General features: G+C 54.0%; 2 non-coding genes across 2 annotated transcripts; both read left to right on the forward strand.

The window, feature by feature from the left end:
- The first annotated feature begins 2555 nt into the window (after nucleotides 1–2555).
- On the forward strand, nucleotides 2556–4448 carry LOC126317893 (small subunit ribosomal RNA). Its single transcript, XR_007557001.1, has one exon. It is a non-coding gene; the product is annotated as a small subunit ribosomal RNA (ribosomal RNA).
- A 361-nt stretch (nucleotides 4449–4809) lies between these two features.
- On the forward strand, nucleotides 4810–4964 carry LOC126318001 (5.8S ribosomal RNA). Its single transcript, XR_007557091.1, has one exon. It is a non-coding gene; the product is annotated as a 5.8S ribosomal RNA (ribosomal RNA).
- Nucleotides 4965–5000: the final 36 nt, after the last annotated feature.

Consider the following 5000-nt stretch of genomic DNA (forward strand, 5'->3'; position numbering starts at 1 on the left):
TCCCTTAACCTAACTCAAGTTGTCCCTTAACCTAACTCAAGTTGTCCCTTAACCTAACTCAAGTTGTCCCTTAACCTAACTCAAGTTGTCCCTTAACCTAACTCAAGTTGTCCCTTAACCTAACTCAAGTTGTCCCTTAACCTAACTCAAGTTGTCCCTTAACCTAACTCAAGTTGTCCCTTAACCTAACTCAAGTTGTCCCTTAACCTAACTCAAGTTGTCCCTTAACCTAACTCAAGTTGTCCCTTAACCTAACTCAAGTTGACCCTTAACCTAACTCAAGTTGTCCCTTAACCTAACTCAAGTTGTCCCTTAACCTAACTCAAGTTGACCCTTAACCTAACTCAAGTTGTCCCTTAACCTAACTCAAGTTGTCCCTTAACCTAACTCAAGTTGTCCCTTAACCTAACTCAAGTTGTCCCTTAACCTAACTCAAGTTGTCCCTTAACCTAACTCAAGTTGTCCCTTAACCTAACTCAAGTTGTCCCTTAACCTAACCCACGTTGTCCCTTAACCTAACCCACGTTGTCCCTTAACCTAACCCACGTTGTCCCTTAACCTAACCCACGTTGTCCCTTAACCTAACCCACGTTGTCCCTTAACCTAACCCACGTTGTCCCTTAACCTAACCCACGTTGTCCCTTAACCTAACCCACGTTGTCCCTTAACCTAACCCACGTTGTCCCTTAACCTAACCCACGTTGTCCCTTAACCTAACCCACGTTGTCCCTTTGCCTAACATAGTTCACTGCTCGGAATCTCTGGTGTCGTTGTTATCCTCATGTAGATGTCTTGCGAGTGTTGCTTACTTTCCACATATTCCCGCTATCCACTGTCAATTGTACTGCAATAGGACTATATCGCCGCCCCCCCCCCCTCTGTCCCCCTCTTTGTGTCTCTGTCCTCTCAAGCTGGTCGGTCTGGCGTTTGAGTGTTAAATGAGCCTCGCAGCTGTTCAGTTGCATTCAGATGTCGACGCCCTCAGTGTACGTCGTGGTATGGTCTGTGTCCATTGTCCGCTGATGTCGTACGCGTAACCCACACGCTGTACCGATCATCGGTCGTTACGTACAGAGTGAAGTAGTGTGATACGTGTGACCGTACGCTGGCTGTGCCCAACGGTGTCGAATCTCAATTTCCATATGTTGTGCTCGATGCTACTTGTCTCGTCTCCCAATAACAGCTAGGTTGCACTGTGGTACGCCGTAGAGGCGTGTGGGAGGAACGTACGAACGCATTGTATGTCACCCTGGGTCGCTGGGGGTGGTGGTGCGGTGAGTCAGGTCAGGTCAGGTCAGGTCAGGTCAGGTCAGCGTGAGCCGTCTGATGTAGTGACGCGTGTATTCCGACTTTGTCGTATTGCCTCACACAAAGTGCTACCCTGGTGGACCGCGTTCCATATCTGGGACATGCCGCAGATGCCGGTTGACAGTGGATCGCGGAAGGGACATCGCATACGTGCGCGGGCCACCTTCCACGTGTTCTCTTCTGCACATGTCGCAGTGTGTATGTGGTCTGATGTAGCGTGTCGTGACACATGACATCCTGGCATGCAAGAATTGTTGAATTCGCAAATGTAGGTGGACATCTACGTTTACTGCCCAAGATACGCAAATGAACTGGAAATCCGTTGTTGAGCGGTTGTTCACGCTGGAGGTGAATCTGTGATGGCGACGATCGGTACAGCTATTAACCGGTTGTTTCAGCGGTACCCGCCACATCCACACACGTGACTAGGTCCATGTGGGTATGAAGCGATACGCGGCGGTGGCTTGGTGGGACTGTTCCCGGCCGGTGAAGGGGGGCCGCCCGGCGTGTTGGCCGCGCGCTGCGTGGGCGCACGCGCAACAGGCGGCTGGTGGGGGGCGCCGAGTGGCAGGAGCGCCAGCCGACGGGCCCGGCAGGCGGTGCAGCTACGCTGCGGCGCACCCTGCACGCGGCGCCTGGCGGCCAAAGTTGGTTCAGCCGAGCCCGGTGCGAAGCGCGGTGGACATCTGCAGTGTGCTGGTCTGATTGAGGACTGTGTGCGTTGAGGATGCGCCGCCGCCTGGCACTCGGCGCCGCGACGCCGTCTGCTGCTCGGTCGCCCCAGCGGTTCTCGCAGGTGGTTTGTATCGCAGTTGTGCGGACGTGTTGGCGCGTGCGCTGTGCTGGGAGAGTTCGCTTCTGCACCCAAGTGGGGCTTTGCCCTTGTGTGGCGCTGGCGTTGGAGCTGCCGGTCACCATAGGTGGCGCGTGTTGTCTCCCGCCGGCAATGCCACGACAGCACGCTCCCGGGCCTCTGTCGGCAGCGGCAAGCTCAGTTGGGAGCAAGGGTGTTCGCACTAAAACCGTCTACTCGCCTAACTCCGGGCGATTGCGCCTCTCTCGAAACCGACCAAGTACCTAGGACGGCGCTGCGCGCCGCCGGGACCTGAGAGGGTTTCGAGGTGTATCGTGCAGGGGAGCTCGGCCTCCTCCTGTTTGCAGAATAATTGAGCGGACGCTTGCGTGTTCGCGCGGGCCCCCGGGACACACTCCCGGGCGGCCGGCTGCTCAGCTCTAGTTGACGCAGCTCCCTGGTTGATCCTGCCAGTAGTCATATGCTTGTCTCAAAGATTAAGCCATGCATGTCTCAGTACAAGCCGCATTAAGGTGAAACCGCGAATGGCTCATTAAATCAGTTATGGTTCCTTAGATCGTACCCACGTTACTTGGATAACTGTGGTAATTCTAGAGCTAATACATGCAAACAGAGTCCCGACCAGAGATGGAAGGGACGCTTTTATTAGATCAAAACCAATCGGATTGGCTTGTCTGGTCCGTTTGCCTTGGTGACTCTGAATAACTTTGGGCTGATCGCACGGTCCTCGTTCCGGCGACGCATCTTTCAAATGTCTGCCTTATCAACTGTCGATGGTAGGTTCTGCGCCTACCATGGTTGTAACGTGTAACGGGGAATCAGGGTTCGATTCCGGAGAGGGAGCCTGAGAAACGGCTACCACATCCAAGGAAGGCAGCAGGCGCGCAAATTACCCACTCCCGGCACGGGGAGGTAGTGACGAAAAATAACGATACGGGACTCATCCGAGGCCCCGTAATCGGAATGAGTACACTTTAAATCCTTTAACGAGTATCTATTGGAGGGCAAGTCTGGTGCCAGCAGCCGCGGTAATTCCAGCTCCAATAGCGTATATTAAAGTTGTTGCGGTTAAAAAGCTCGTAGTTGGATTTGTGTCCCACGCTGTTGGTTCACCGCCCGTCGGTGTTTAACTGGCATGTATCGTGGGACGTCCTGCCGGTGGGGCGAGCCGAAGGGGTGCTTTCGCGTCCCGAGGCGGACCCCGTTTAAATCCTACCAGGGTGCTCTTTGTTGAGTGTCTCGGTGGGCCGGCACGTTTACTTTGAACAAATTAGAGTGCTTAAAGCAGGCAAGCCCGCCTGAATACTGTGTGCATGGAATAATGGAATAGGACCTCGGTTCTATTTTGTTGGTTTTCGGAACCCGAGGTAATGATTAATAGGGACAGGCGGGGGCATTCGTATTGCGACGTTAGAGGTGAAATTCTTGGATCGTCGCAAGACGAACAGAAGCGAAAGCATTTGCCAAGTATGTTTTCATTAATCAAGAACGAAAGTTAGAGGTTCGAAGGCGATCAGATACCGCCCTAGTTCTAACCATAAACGATGCCAGCCAGCGATCCGCCGCAGTTCCTCCGATGACTCGGCGGGCAGCCTCCGGGAAACCAAAGCTTTTGGGTTCCGGGGGAAGTATGGTTGCAAAGCTGAAACTTAAAGGAATTGACGGAAGGGCACCACCAGGAGTGGAGCCTGCGGCTTAATTTGACTCAACACGGGAAACCTCACCAGGCCCGGACACCGGAAGGATTGACAGATTGATAGCTCTTTCTTGATTCGGTGGGTGGTGGTGCATGGCCGTTCTTAGTTGGTGGAGCGATTTGTCTGGTTAATTCCGATAACGAACGAGACTCTAGCCTGCTAACTAGTCGCGTGACATCCTTCGTGCTGTCAGCGATTACTTTTCTTCTTAGAGGGACAGGCGGCTTCTAGCCGCACGAGATTGAGCAATAACAGGTCTGTGATGCCCTTAGATGTTCTGGGCCGCACGCGCGCTACACTGAAGGAATCAGCGTGTCTTCCTAGGCCGAAAGGTCGGGGTAACCCGCTGAACCTCCTTCGTGCTAGGGATTGGGGCTTGCAATTGTTCCCCATGAACGAGGAATTCCCAGTAAGCGCGAGTCATAAGCTCGCGTTGATTACGTCCCTGCCCTTTGTACACACCGCCCGTCGCTACTACCGATTGAATGATTTAGTGAGGTCTTCGGACTGGTACGCGGCATCGACTCTGTCGTTGCCGATGCTACCGGAAAGATGACCAAACTTGATCATTTAGAGGAAGTAAAAGTCGTAACAAGGTTTCCGTAGGTGAACCTGCGGAAGGATCATTACCGACTAGACTGCATGTCTTTCGATGTGCGTGTCGTGTCGCGCAACACGCTACCTGTACGGCAGTGGCCGTGCGCCGCGTGCGGAACCACGCGTGCCTCTCAAAACTAGCGGAAGTGTTGTTGTTGTGTGGTACGAGCGCTGAAGCTCTGGAGCGGCTGGCCTGCGGTACCTGGCGCCTGGCGCCGGTTTTGAATGACGTTCGCCCGAGTGCCTGTCCGCTCCGGTGTGGAGCCGTACGACGCCCATCGGCTGTGAGGCCGTTGGACACAAAAAAATAGTGGAACAGGGGCCGTCAGACGCCTCAGTCCCGCAAATGCTACTGTCTTGAAAGAGACAGTGGGAGACTGAAAAGGAAAAGATCACCCAGGACGGTGGATCACTCGGCTCGTGGGTCGATGAAGAACGCAGCAAATTGCGCGTCGACATGTGAACTGCAGGACACATGAACATCGACGTTTCGAACGCACATTGCGGTCCATGGATTCCGTTCCCGGGCCACGTCTGGCTGAGGGTCGGCTACGTATACTGAAGCGCGCGGCGTTTGTCCCGCT

The sequence above is a fragment of the Schistocerca gregaria genome, unplaced genomic scaffold (assembly GCF_023897955.1).
Source record: "Schistocerca gregaria isolate iqSchGreg1 unplaced genomic scaffold, iqSchGreg1.2 ptg000649l, whole genome shotgun sequence".
NCBI lineage: Eukaryota > Metazoa > Arthropoda > Insecta > Orthoptera > Acrididae > Schistocerca > Schistocerca gregaria.